The following is a 15,440-nucleotide window of genomic DNA, read 5'->3' as shown; positions in this document are numbered from 1 at the left end:
AGGCCACAAACTTGCTTATGTTGTGAAAAATCATTAAAGCCTAGATAATTGTGGACTTTTTTTGTATTATAAGCACACCTAATGCTGGGATAGCAAGAAAATCACTGTGTGCAAGTCCTGATCAATGGATGCCATATATCTGTAAGTAGATCTGTGTGCCAGGCAAGCAAGCGGAAGATGGCGAATACCTTCGTGTTCTCCTCTTCAGCTTGCATATGATGCGGGTTGGCATTTCCACAGTTGCTACCATATCCACAATGGCTAGTTCTTCTTTGCTTTCTGGCATCATCTATACTTCATATTTTCTGGTCACCTATGGACAGCAACATAAACTGGTGCAACCAATGTGAGCAGAGGAAAAGAAATGAGTGATCTATTTTTTGAGTCTATTTGCATGAACTTTCAGGCTCAGACAGGAAAAATTCTCCAAGAAGTGAATCGGAAATTCACATTTATCAGCAGTTTCTCATAGGGGAAGACCAAAAAATGGAATGCACGGCTGGGACGTAGAGTTTGAATATTTGGTTTCTTTGCTGGTTATCTGATTAGTTTTGGTTAATGTTCCAAATCCAGCCTGCAACAAATGGCCAGTATGTCTTTCACATGATCTCTGTTGCAACTTTTGTTTACTTTTTGCATGATATGACTGCTTAATGCCACATTTTGTTCTGGGAGTCAGGATTTTCTAGAACAATTTCCAGTTCAAGCTTAAAGTTACCTTACAGGTGACTGGATCTTTCCTTTTCTCCTCAGTTTCCTACCTATGAACTCATAGTGACTTGGATTAGCAATGAGTCTGAAAGCTATAAAAGCTATGTTCTCCAGAAAATGAAGAAATAAAATCTAGGTGGAGGTATTAAAAAAATCTGTTCTTTTACATAAGACTTTAGGTGCTTATTTTATTGTGCAATGGGGTTTCAACATTTGAAATCTCAAGGCAATGCACTATGAGCTAGCGCACAGTTGAGCTGGGTGGCTTCCCCACATTGCTTAGTAGTCACGATAGAAAGAACTTTACTGTTTTTGTGTTGATTTCCAGACTCTCACCTTGAAGAATGACAGACGAGATGAAAAATTGCAAAACAATTGATGAGAATAATCGCACTTGTCTGGGGTGCTGGTAAATTCAACATTGGATTTCAACCCTTTCTTTTTGACTTTGGATGGTCCATTCTTAAACTGAGAAGTTAAAGTCTGCCTTTATTTTATAAACTGGAAATTAGTGCATCTGGGAAGGGTTGCTACACTGGTTGTGCTGGATCTGAGTAGTATGTACTTATGCTGAACAAAATAAAATACAGAATTGCTGCGTCTCATAACCTGTTTTTCCCATGTCATAATATGAGAGGTAACTTGGACAGAGCTCACATGACCTTCCTGGTTGTTCTTATATGTCAAAATGAAAAGTTTCTTAGAGAGCTGAAGTGCAATCAATGAAGGTTAAAGCTTTCTCAATTTTGCTTTCATTTTGTGCATAACTTTCCATATGCTGCTGATTATGGCATAAACCCATGTCTACAGTGTTCCTTTTGATAGCTGTGTAATCATTAACATGCAAGTTGTGCTGTCATACACAGCATTCATTTTAATCTTTAATATATGTGAATGTATATGCCTGGATTGTAAAATGCAGATACCTAGAAGTATAGTAGATATCTTAAATCTGTATTTAGGCACATACTGATTTACAGATGTGCTTTGATGCATTTCAGAACTGTGAACACTCCGAGCACAGAAGGGAATTGACAACCTTTATCTACTTCATTGTGGAATGGTAGCTAGGTATAAGCTATGATAATGTTTGGGTTTTGACATTCTAATGTTTTCCTTTACGTATAGATTATCCTTATTGATATTATAATGCAAACAATTGGAAAAAAAATCAGATTTGGATGAAAAATAAGGAGAAATATTCCTAATCTAAATAATACTTGAAAATTATAGGATTAAAGATCCATTTTCTGCACTCAGATAAGAAACATTCACAGAGAAATTGCCCATAAATGATGAGAAAAAAAATCTCTGCGAAATTGCACAGCTAGATATTTTCTTATTAATCTATTTGGCTGATACTCTTTAGTTTGTGTAGCTTGCACTAACAAGCTTACAATTCAAGAAATCTTTTCATTTTGAGACAAGGGATATAGAATGCGAAACACTTCAGCACAGGGTGTTTGAGACACCTGGTCACGAGTCAGTCCTCAGTGCTGTTCCATGTATAAAATGGAGTAGCATCGTATATCCAGAAGAGGGCACTTGTGGCCCTCCAGTTTGTCTGCTCAATCCAAAATGCTGCACTACAAACTTCTTATGACTGGGGAGAAAAGGCTTCAGAGACTCTTATCTGAATTGAGCCAAAGTACTAATAAGCAATTATGGGTTATGCGTGGCATCAGTTGGAAGATTTGCTTGCAGGTTTCTGCAATTAATGGGCATATTTATCACACAAGCTGCTATCTAAAAAGAGCAACACCTTTCAAGTGCTTTCAGAACTGCAGCTGGTGGTTGCAGAAAGCCACCCTTGTACCATAAGGACTAAAGGCTTTTTCTGCAGAAAGTTCAGTCTGACCTATTAGTCTTGATAAATATTTAGACTCTAACACTGGGGCGGGGGGTTTGGGGCAAGAAAAATTGGTTTTCCATATTTGTTGTAAAGAAAAAAAAACAAACCAGAAGGTTGATGGAATGTTGTACTTGATGCAATATAGTTCAGCATTTGAGCTCTCACAAGGAAAAATAAGCTACAAAAATTTTATTCGACTGTTAAAGTTTTTAGAACCCTGCTAATTATGCCTTTGAAACCAAAGGAGGTACTTGAGTATGATAGATGGACATGATGTTAGATCACGTAGCATTGAAACCATGATACCTAAGTTCTGTGTATGTGAACACAGCAGTGAAATTTGATTGTCAAGAGTCTGTAGTCAAGTTAGGAAGACTAGCCTAGGATACTTGAAATTCTATGCCTAATAGAAAAGACATAAAAAATAATAACTTCTGGGGGGGTATCAATGTGAATGAAGGTAGAACAATAAAATTTTATCTGATCTTTTTCCTCATAGTAGCAGAACATGAAAGTGTTCATGTTGCAAAAAAATCATAATATCCAGTGCACAAAATTAAATTGTTTTAAAAGTAATTTCCATTTAAATGGAAATTTTTTTTTAGTTAGGAAAGTCCCCATGAAAAGTTACAGCTGCACTGACTGAGACACAGTGTTACTGTGCAAAAAAACCTAACCTCCAGTAAATCCCTTTTCCAAGGGTCGCTGAAGCTTTCAGACCATGTTTTCCTCCCGTGTTTTGTTGGAACTAACAGGACTGACTTCTGAGACATGTAAACTTGTATCATGTGTCACACAGAGCGTTCTGAAGACTGGAGTTTAATGCTCTCCTGAGCTAGACAAAAACATTTTTTAAAACTAATTGCAATGCCAAAAGTGTGTTTGTTTTACATACTTTGTTAAACTTTAGTGGAGCAGGTGTAGAGACAAATCTTGATGAGGTAGAAAACAACCATTCCATTTATTGATGCTATTTAGTTTCCAATAAATTAATGTCTTTTATAATTACATCAGTTAAAACTTCTCTGTTCTGCGCATGGTAAGAGTGCCAGGCAAGTGTGTGCATGTGCTCTCTCTCTGGGGGGATATGTGGAGGAGTGTGTGGCAGTGGCATCTCTTTGCTTTTTTTTTTTTAAATTAACTACTTTTTGCAAATTAGTCTGACTCAATGAATGAATCCCATACATTTTTAGCAACTCTCCCTTCAGTTGCTATGGCAGTGCTGTGGCTCCTGTGATGTACTAGGAAAGGATTGGCTTTCGGGAAAAGACTGCTAGACCAGGTGATGCAGTTTGAACTAAAGGGAGAAGCTATCTGACACAATTCTTTTGAGTTGAAAATTTGTTTGTTTGCATTGAGCTATATTAGTTGAGAGAAGTCTCTTCTCCCTGTAAATCTTGCCTTCCTTAGTTTTTCCGCTGAGATTTCAATACATCAAACTAATTGAATAACACCAGACACCATTTGTAAAGTAGTATCATCAAATTCATTCTAGTTATTCCTCTATACCGTGTTTCTCACCAGTGCCCTCTTGAGTTGTTATTAAGTGAAGCTTGATGAGCTGTGATGATTGCAGGGTCACCTTCCCTGATTCACGAAGAAGCTGCTGAGCAACAATATTCTACAAAGGATTACAGAACTAATCCCCTAATTTCTCTCCCTCCAGAGGCTGTGTTGCTTATCTGTTCAGACTGGCATGAATGACAAAAAGAAAAATGGCATTTTTTATTAACATATCTGTATGGCACCTGTGGTTGAGATGATGCTAAATTTAGACTGTCATATTCTTAACACTGACTGAAAAACAGGTAACGAAAAGAAAACAGCTGCACACACCCTCAGGAAATGAGAGTCCTGGAAGATACATGAGTGATGTAAATGTCTACTCCATTTAAGGGGGCAGAGCTGTGCTGTATTACATCAGATGAAGTTTGTTGTTCCCAAATTCAAATCTGTGTGTTGAAGTGCACACTCCAAGGTTGCAAAAAAAGACTGTATGGAAAATCTTCAGCATACCTCTTCCATGAGATGATGAGGATGAGGAATCAGAGGGTGTAAGGAGATGGGAAGGATGTCCATGCATAATAGTCATGTGTTACACTTGTGAAAACCTGTGAAGAGCCCAGTCTTGTATCTTTAAAAAACCCCACAAAAAATCCCATGCATTTAAAAGTGTCGGGCAGGTGTCCATTATCATAAACTTACTTAATTTTCTTGTGTTAAAACCAACAAGATTGCTTATGATTAGTGTCTACAGGACCAGGAGCGCTTTATGAAGAACAGTGAGAGGACTATTACAATACTGATTATGCATTATTTCTTGGTGTAGGCAGGAAGGAATCAAATGGTTCCACATGTCAAATACAAAGACTCCTGTTCTAACTGGTATAAATTTTTCAATTCCTTCTGTCATTAGAAGGAGGAAAACATGAAAAATAGAAAGTGTTAGCGTACTTCTGGATAGAAAATACAGTACTAACCAAAGCATATCTTTTTTCTCAGTGTTTTCAGGGACATTAATTACTGGTAGACTCATGACTGAATCCAGAGTAAGTATGACTCTGTCCTTGGTCAGATCATATAATGCATATGATGAACAGAGCTGATATTAGTTATTATACTTCTATTTTCTTCAGCTTGCTAGAAGTATTTTTCTGCTAGAAAGTTGCCTGAATTTTTTTCAGCACAGATATTTGTGATGGTTTTTGCTAAAGATAGCATAATTAAGTATTTGCATTTTTTTTTCTGGGACTTTGGATGAGTATTTTGAAAGTCTATAAAGACAACAGAAAAAAACTTTGTGGAGAGTCCAACCTGCAACACAACAGTCATTTGAAGTCATGTATGGTAATAAGGAACTCAGAAAATTACTTCAGGCTATAGGAGCCTGATGAGAGAGCAGATAGTTTCACTAATTAAACCCTGTTGTCAGTAGGAGTGAGTAAGGAATGTTGAGGAAGCATACCTCATGATTATAAGGAGCCTGGACAGGGGCTGCTATAAGCTCTAATACCACTTATCTGACTTCTGTCATCCAAAGCATGCAGACACATATCACTTAGATCATTGTCAATTGCTCAAAAATATAATTTTTTATTTTTTGGTCTAATGATCCACCTCATTCTCTAAAACTGTTTCCTAATTCTCCTGTCAACTATAGTAGAACTATAGTTCTACTATAGGGTACTGGAAAGTATGGGATGGCTGGAAGAAATTTTATAGCCAGATGGGTCTTTATCTAAAGTATGCAGAAAACCCTTGAATTGCAAAACAAATATCAGGGTGCTCAAAGATCACAGAATCACAGAATCAGCTGGGTTGGAAACGACCACAGAGATCATCAAGTCCAACCCTTGATCCAACACCACCTTTGTTACTAGACCATGGCACTAAGTGCCACATCCAGACTCATCTTAAAAACCTCCAGGGACGGTGAATCCACCACCTCCCTGGGCAGCCCATTCCAATGTCTGATTATTCTCTCTGTAAAAAATTTCTTCCTAATATCCAACCTAAACCTCCCCTGGCAGAGCTTAAGATCATACCCTCTTGTCCTACTGCTGGTTGCCTGGGAGAAGAGACCGATGCCCACCTGGCTGCAACTTCTTTCAGGTAGTTATAGAGAGTGATGAGGTTTCCCCTGAGCCTCCTCTTCTCTAGGCTAAACAATCCCAGCTCCCTCAGCCTTTCTTCATAGGACTTGTGCTTGAGTCCCTTCACCAGCCTCATTGCTCTTCTCTGGACCTGCTCCAGCACCTCCACATCCTTCCTGAACTGAGGGGCCCAGAACTGGACACAGTTCTCCAGGTGTGGCCTCACCGGCACTGAGTACAGGGGAAGAATCACTTCCCTGGTCCTGCTGGCCACACTGTTCCTGATACAGGCCAGGATGCCATTGGCCTTCTTGGCCACCTGGGTACACTGCTGGCTCATGTTCAGCTTCCTGTCAATCCAAACTCCCAGGTCCCTTTCTGTCTGGCTGCTCTCCAGCCACTCTGTCCCCAGCCTGTAGCACTGCAGGAGGTTGTTGTGGCCAAAGTGCAGGACCTGGCACTTGACCTTGTTGAACCTCATCTTGTTGGAATCAGCCCAACTCTCCAGCCTGTCCAGGTCTCCTGAAGAGCCCTCCTGCCTTCCAGCTGATCGACACTCCCCCCCAACTTAGTGTCAGCTGCAAATTTGCTAATGGTACACTCAATCACCTCATCCAAATCATCAATAAAGATATTAAACACTGATCCCAACGCTGATCCCTGGGGAACACCACAAGTGACCGGCCGCCAACTGGATGCAGCACCGTTCACCACCACTCTCTGGGCCCAGCCCTCCAACCATTTCCTAACCCAGCACACAGTGCCCCTGTCCAAGCCATGGGCTGCCAGCTTTTCCAGGAGAATGCTATGGGTGTTGAAGGCTTTGTTGAAGTCCAGATAGAACACATCCACAGCCTTCCCCTTATCCACCAGACGGGTCACCGGATGATAAAAGGGGATCAGGTTGGTCAGACAGGACCTGCCCTTCCTAAACCTGTGCTTGCTGGGTCTGATCTCTTGTCCATCCTGTACGTGCTGCGTGAATGCACTTGGGACGATCTGCTCCATAACCTTGCCAGGCATTGAGGTCAGGCTGAGAGGCCTATAGTTTTCTGAGTCCTCCTTGCAGCCCTTTTTGTGGATCAGAGTGACATTCACCAAATTCCAATCTGGGACCTCCCCTGTGAGCCAGGACTGTTGGTAAATGATGGAGCTTGGTGGCTTGGTGAGCTCTTCTGCCAGCTCCATCATCACCCCAGGATGGATCCTGTCTGATCCCATAGACTTGTTAGGATCCAAGTGTCTCAGCAGGCCGCTAACTGTTTCCTCCTGGATTACAGGGGGATATTCGTCTTCCTGTATCTACCAGTTCCTGAGCGCAACCCGTCTTACTGCCGAAAACTGAGGCAAAGAAGGTGTTAAGTACCTCAGCCTTTTCCTCATCTTTGTTCCCCCCCATGTCCAACAAAGAATGGAGGTTTTCCTTGCCCCTCCTTTTGCTATTGATATGTTTGTAGAAGCACTTCTTGTTCTCCCTAACAGAAGTGGCTAGATTGAGTTCAAAGTGTGCCTTTGTCTCTTTGATTTTCTTCCTACGTGACCTAACTATACTCCTAAACTCTTCATGAGTAGCCAGCCCTTTTTTCCATGGTTGGTAAGCTCTCTTTTTTTCCTCTAATTTCCTTTAAAATCTCCCTGTTCTGGCTGGCCATCTTTCCTGCCAACTTGCCTTTTGGCAGACTGGGACAGCCTGCTCCTGGGCGTTCAAGATTTGCTTCTTGAAGCACGTCCATCCCTCCTGGACCCCTTTGTTTTCAAGGGCTGTTTCCCAGGGTACCCTCTGAACCAGTCTTCTGAGTAGGCCGAAATCTACCATCTGGAAGTCCAGGGTAGAGTTTTATTGACGGCCCTCTTTGCGTCCCTGAGTATTGAAAACTCTATTATTTCATGGTCACTGTGCCTCAGACGGCCTCCAACCACCACACCTCCCAGCAGCCCCTCTGTGTTTGTGAACAGCAGGTCTAGCAGGGCCCCACCCCTGGTAGGTTCATTTACCAGCTGGAGCAGGAAATTATTCTCTCTACACTCTAGGAATCTCCTAGACTGCCTCCTCTCTGCTGTGTTGGGTTTCCAACAGACATCTGGCAGGTTAAAGTCGCACACAGGAACCAAGGTTGGTGATTTTGAGACATCCACCAACTGCTTGTAGAATAATTCATCACCCTCATCATCCTGCTTGGGTGGTCTGTAACAGACTCCTACCAGGTGTAGTGAAACAATGTTTATATAGTTATAATAATGTACTATAACCTATTCAATTAAGTAAATGTTTTCTTAACTGATGTAAATTGTATCCTCTCAATGCTAGTGGATTTTATTTATTCTCTAGTATCCGTTTGGTATATTGATTCAATGAATATTATCTACTTTAGCAGCAAAACTGATATGTGTAAGGAAGTCTTTGTTGTTTTATGTCATTCACAATCTGTCACTAGTCAATGCCATCTCCAGTAAATTTATTCTTCCATCATATATGCACCCTAGGCACTGACTGTGGGTTTCCTTCTTTTACCAGTGCCATACTGCTTCCTGTCTTAAATTGACTTCTGTCTTTTTCCACTAGCTTTGTTCTTTCTACTTCTCTCTCTAATATAATATATAATCTGAGAACTTTGAATCTTAATTACTCCATATGTCTCTCCCTGTATTTATTCCCTTTCAGTACTTCCTACTTTGCTTCTGTGAATTTCATTATTTGCCTTTCAGTCTGGCTTTAGACTTAATTCTACCAAGAGCACAGTAGTAAATGCTCACTAGAAATACTGCTGAATAAACAACCCAATTTACTGTCAGCACTTCTTATCTGGTGGTTCTGGTTCTGATAATAATTAAGCAATTACTTCTGAGCAACCAGTTCACTCCTCCTGTGCTTCTCTTCTCATTTCTCCAATTATTTTGTCTATCTTCTCTTAATAGAGTGATTTGGAGAAAATTACTTGCATAGAGTTAGTGAAATAGAATCATACAAGTGCAGAATGTTTTAGGTTGCAAGGGACCTCTGAAGCTCTCTTATTCCTACACCCTGCTCAAAGCAGATCCAGTCATCTCATTTTGTTTAGCTGAATTTTGAATATATCCAAGAACACAAATTGTATATCCGCTCTGGGCACCCAGTCTAAGTGTTTGATTGTTCCTCTAAGTGTTTTTATCTCTAAGGATTTTGTATTGTTGCTGAGAGTTTGTGCTGTTCTATTGTCCAGGGGTCTTCTACTTGGAATCTAATATACTTCATTGCTAGAAAGAAGCTTTATACTTGAACTGAAGTTTGCCACTCAAAAAAATTCTTAGCACTACGTTTCTGAGAAATTAAGTAAAAATTATGCAAGATTTTTTCTAAACTTAAGAATACAAAAAATTTAAACTAAGCCCATCATTACAAAATTAAAGGAAAAATAATAATAAAACTGTTCTGATTGCTTTGTCCAATGGATAGCAAGTCAATGTGTTTTTTCACAAACACACTGCAAAGCTGAATCACATTACTGTTATTGTGTCATGTATGTGTGTTGTTTTGGGCATTTAGTAATTGTTTTCATTGACACCAAAGTGAGTAATAGGACAGCTGCATTTTCAGATGTTGAATCATGAATTCACTGTTTTCTAGATGCATATTACAGGCAACTCTTGAAATTGATACTGATTTAGGTGCCAAAGTACCTCTCAGAGTAAGAATAAAATCAAGACCCCAGAGGAATACAGGAGAATACTGTATGCTTGACTATGACAGCGTTTTATCATAACTGATAAAATTGTCTGCAAATTAATCAGTCATAACTAAACATACAGTCTATAACTGCAGCCATTCACCGTGGTATATGCTCAATCCAAGTGCTGTTGTAGCTACTACTATGCAGCTCCCAGTTCTGTAACCCTGGATGAATTGATGGGTACTGCCTTTGCATTATTGTTGTTGTATGACTAAGATGCTGTTTCCTACATATACTTGTTTAAATATAGCCTTCAGAACTGAAAACTAAGTTCTAATCAAAGGTTTCTTGGGGCAGATCTGTATACATATGCAGTTTAGAAGTATTAAGGGACAAAGATAACCTGCTTAAATATTCAAATTATATGGGCCAGATATCCCCATATCCCCCTCCTTCAGTCTGAAATGGTGTTACTTTGACTTGCTTTTAACTCCAAAGAAAGTAAAGCTGGAAGTTTCCTTTGGATTGTTTTTTTTCCAGTATCTCTTAACCCTACTTAGTCTCTCTCTCAGATCAGTTTTTGAAGACTGAATGATTAATCCTACCTGTCCCAAGAAAAAACCTAAGAATCGAGACCTTATTTTTGACAGTTGCCAAGCACTTCCTAGAGTAGGCAAACCTGTGACAGAAGCAAGACAATTTTGGAAGTAATTTGTGAAGTGGTAATGGTTTTTTGCACTTCAGTTTTGTTTGATTTATGTCTTGAGGTGAATCTCAGCGTTAATAGAGTCACTTCCATACCTTCATTTGTCTATTTTTGTGCTCCCTTTTTGATTCGAGTGATGATCTTGGTAAATATTCAGAGTATTCAGCTGTATTTCTACTGTCTGTTTCTTGACAGAGAGTTGCTTGTCTGTGCCTGCTGGGTAGGGAAGGGCTTTTCCTCAAAATCTGTCACAATCCTGGCATTTGAAGTTCAAAAGAGGCTTACCCCAATACCTTGGTCTTTCAAATTTGTCTCAGGTTGGTGTACATACAGTTTCATGGAATTGAAAACATTATGAAAGAAAAATCCTCTGTTATTAGTTAGCTTCATCTGGAATTGCTTTTAAAACTAGGCAACATTAATGTTACAACACAACAGGTTTCTAAGAAAGTAAAAGAAATCTTTGATTACAGACGTGAATGGTGGAAGACATGGTCAACAAAAAGGATCATGAAGTGTAACAATTCCAAATGATATTTAATAACAACTCATTTTCATCTTAGCACTTCATAGTGCTTCTCTTCCAAGAATCTCAAGGAAAATTTTTGCCTTGAAACCTAAGGAAAATGACATGCCCAATGCTCTTAGACTGTGTGACACTGTTATGTCAAAGTAGCCTGAATGTCTACTATGTTACCCCTGTTTCTCAGTTTTGAGTATCTTTTATCCCTTTTTGCTCCAGATAAAATGTGCTCTGTGTTTTCTTCTGAAGTTTAAGAAATGTAATTGAATTTTTCTTATCAATGCCATTGATTTATATATCTTTATTAAAGTTAATTTGGCTACTCTCTTTTCACCAGTTTTCTTCTGTGTCGCTTCTGTTGCCTTAAAGTGCTCCTTGATTTTAGGAAGTAGAGATGGAATAACTGAAGACCACTGAGGTCTTTATAAAGAATAAGTTTAAAGATAGCATCTCAGTCAGTACTTATATTTGGGCTTGTGTTACCCCAGTGGAAACAATAAATTTTAATAAATCCCCTTCAGGACAAACAAATATGTTTAATAAATCACTGCCAGACCATACCCTGGGCTTTGGAGATCTTCCAGTTTCCTTTAACTCTGCCCATTTGATGTGCCAGAGCTGTTGAGTACCATGTTACCATGGCTGCAGGCATTTAGGCAGCAGCTGGGTAAAACTTATCAGTAGATTTTATGCTTTGGATGTGCTTATAGTAGTGTTCATACCAATAAATAAATGGCAATATATTATGCCATGGCTTGAGCTTTAATTTTTGTTTCGTGCTGTGCAGTTCTGTATTCTTACTCCTTCGTAAAACTAGGTAGCCCATGTTTCTGAATAAATGAGTATCAAAGCTGAGAAATCTTGAACTGTCAGTAGAGCTTTTTGGTTTTAGTAGCCCATTGTCTCTTTTTCTGTCTACAATACATAGACATAAATATTCAGAATTTCTAGCCTGATTGTATTAAAGTTACTTTAGCTAATATGTAAACAGGAAAAAGATGAGATGCAATTGAGTCAAGAGAACATAACCCATAAAAAACTCATACAGGTTTTTAAAATGACACCTGCCTTCTGAAAAAGTCTTTTAAAATATTGACAAAACCCTTTCTACATTTACTTCCACAGTAGGTGTAATGGAAGGAGAGACATCTTTAGCAGGGATAAGACCCAAAATCTTACATATTCCACATTCTGAACAAGTGGTGGAATAAGCAGTTGACAGTCTGGTTTATCACTGCAGAACAAAGAAGCAAAAAATAATTAATTGTTGTTATGCTCATCGTTGTCCAAGAACTGGAAAAAAAAATCCCAAAAGAACATATTCCTATAGATGTGAACTCTGTCTATCATAAATTTGAAGTAACATTTTTATGTCTTAATTACTTACTTGAGTTATACTTCTGTAACTTTAGAACTGCTATTTAACTCTTTCTAGTTTAATTGCTGAGACTAGCATTTACATCTCACTCACTTCAGTGCCAGCATTCATCACAGTCAATTTATATAGAATTATTATCCGTGAAAGACCAAGATTTTCTTTTTTTCTTTTTTCTTTTTTTTTCCCTCCTCATAGAGTTCCTTGGATAGCAATGATCTGGAGTTTCTTGGCAAACTGTTAATATCTCAGTTTTGTTAATCTATTAACTAAATTTTAATATCGTAATTTTAATGTAAAAAGATTTAAAAACTAAGAAGATTTAGAAATGGCTAATTATTTCTTTGTCTCTAAAGAACTGGAAGGTATCAGTTCTATTGTACCTGTATGGGACCATGAGGAGCAATAATGAGAGAGCCACTACTATAAACCTAAAAGTTTAGCCTTTACTTTGGTGTGCCTCTTAGCTCTTGAATGTGTAACCATATAACCTTTAAGTTATACTTAAGTACTTCTCAGTGATCTGCAAAGTGGAGTTGTTTGTTTGAAATGTATGGGAGAAAGGTGAGAAAAGAGTGAATGTATACATGTAAGTGTATATATGTATGTATAAAAAGTACAAAGTAACTGAGCAGCAGTAAAACACCCTCTTTTGGAGGTCTGAGTGATAGGTTTTATCACTGAAATTTAGAGAAAAATGTGGGGTCTGTACTCTGGTAAACTCTCATCAAACATTCTTTTCATCTTTCCTCAGCAGTCTGTAGTGGGAGAATGGGCTGAGTGATGCTTAGATAGCTGCATCAAATATTTTTTTTCCCTTTGACCTCATTTTACTTGGTTCTCAAAAACTTTGTTGAAGTGATATTGCCAAGTTGCCCAAGTGTTAAAATAAGACATGGATTTTTTTTTAATCCTCTGTAAAATATGTAAATAAATATGCTAGCCTTTAAAAAATGTGCAAATAAAGCATGTTCATAATTTTCCTTGAAATTAAATTTCCTTGACATTTCTTTTGAAATTTTCCTTAGCAGCATTATTAGCTGAAAGTTATATTTATGCAACATATAATGGAAGGGCCTCATCTGCTTTGTAAGTGTTGCAAGTTGACAGAAACATCTATTCCAATCTTCTGTCTTCCTGGGAATCAATATTGCAGTGTAGTGCATGATTTGTTTAATTACACAGGCATAAAAAAGTAGGAAAAAGGCTACATCTGTTGGACAAAGTATTATTTTCATATTTTCTTCTTGAAAACACAATGCAACACAGGTATATAACGACCGCATGTCTTAAGATATGATGGACAGATCATAAAAATATATATGTCCGTTCATACACTTCTGCAGATGTATTGATTTTCAAGAGAAAAATATATGTTTAGTAAACCAAATACAGCATCAGTCTTATTTCAGTCTTGTTAGGCTTAGAATCCAAACCTCCTGAACAATCAATACTGTTATTTGGAATATAAAATGCAAAGCCTTACAGCTATTTGGGCATATCAAGCTTCAAATTATGCACATATCATATGATATATGAAAATTCTAACTCAGACTTTCTAAAAACTTTACATGTGAACCTCCCCCATGATGTAGGGAGGTAGGGATGTGAGATTTGTGCTTTCTTTATTATAAATTTTCTGAAACATAACGGTCAGAGATAAATAGTAACCTTGTTAATCTGTAATATACCTATTTTTCTTCATAGTCTTTTGTTGGGGAACTTGCATAGGAAATGAAAGAACAGTGTTGCTGTGGAGATATGAAGGCTACTGGAGAGTAAACAAGGAGATTGAAGTAGACAGTGAGGAAAAATGATTAAACTCAAGAATGGAAAAAGTGTTGGGTTTGGGTTTTTGTTTTCCTTTTTTTTTCCTTTCCTGAAAAGCTGGAATGGGAAAGATGTGACAGGGACACAAAAGGAGATGCATTGCCAATGGCAGACATATTTAAGAATGAAATTGAGTTGGAATCATAAGCTAGTACTGACCTATTTTTCATGTGTGTAAATATTCTATGAGAAAATACAATGACATTTTCTCTGTATGACACTTCTAAAAAAATTTACTCTTTTTTATTTAATTTTTTTGTCACCTAAGACCTCTTTCCCACATAAAACCCTCCCATAAAATAAAGTTAAAACTGGTGTTTTTCTGAGGAAGTTCTCAACTTTGTGAGTTGCAAGTGCCTTACTGTGCTTTTAATAAATAAAAAAAACTATAGAACAAATAGTAAAATGTATTTTCAAAAAAGGATGCAAAGGGACATAATTTCAGTATGGTGGTGTGCTAGTGGTGTGATTTCTAGTCAAAAGCACATCATGGTAAATGACTGCTTTACATTATAGAAAAACCAAGTGAAGTGAAAATTACAGATTTCACATCAGGAGGTGCATGATTTCATTTGGAATCACATACTTTCTTCAGCTGTGAAGCTAGATATGAAATGTGCATAACATGCACTTTCAGGTCTGATTCACCCTATGGATCTTCTGTTTTCTCATGTAGACACAGCCTTGGGGAGTTGAGGGAAGCAAGGGGAAAGAAAAGTCTTGTGAGACAAATTTGGATGATAGCAAGAAGAAAGAATATGACAGAACTGGAGACAGAGATGCAGTGAGATAGAGAGATGGTGGCAGTCTTGCTAAAGAAGGCTGGAGTACATTGAGAGAGCTGTGGGGAGGTCTTGGGAACATTGAGAGAACTGTGAGGTCTTGAGCACAGCCTAGGAAAAAATGGGAATGAAACAGGGAGTCTGATTCTAACTGCTCTGGATAGCACCACCAGTACATAGTTTGAAAGTAATACTTGTTTGTTCTTTGGTGGCTATCTTTGAAGTCTGTGAATGAATGTTGATTGTGCCACCTCCTGTGCTAGCCTGTGGTGCTACCTTGGCTTTTCTGGAGAATCCTCTTTACACTCATGCAACAACTTTGAAATAGATTTTAATGCTTCAATTCTGGTGCCAAGCTCTGCAGGCATGTAAAAAAATTCTATAGATGGAATATACTTTAAATTTCTAAATAGCAAACAGG

The sequence above is a fragment of the Manacus vitellinus genome, unplaced genomic scaffold (genome assembly GCF_001715985.3).
Source record: "Manacus vitellinus isolate BGI_N305 unplaced genomic scaffold, ASM171598v3 scaffold_0_pilon, whole genome shotgun sequence".
In the NCBI taxonomy this organism is placed as follows: Eukaryota; Metazoa; Chordata; class Aves; order Passeriformes; family Pipridae; genus Manacus; species Manacus vitellinus.
The sequence above is the reverse complement of the archived record's forward strand: the minus strand, read 5'-3'. Positions refer to the sequence as shown.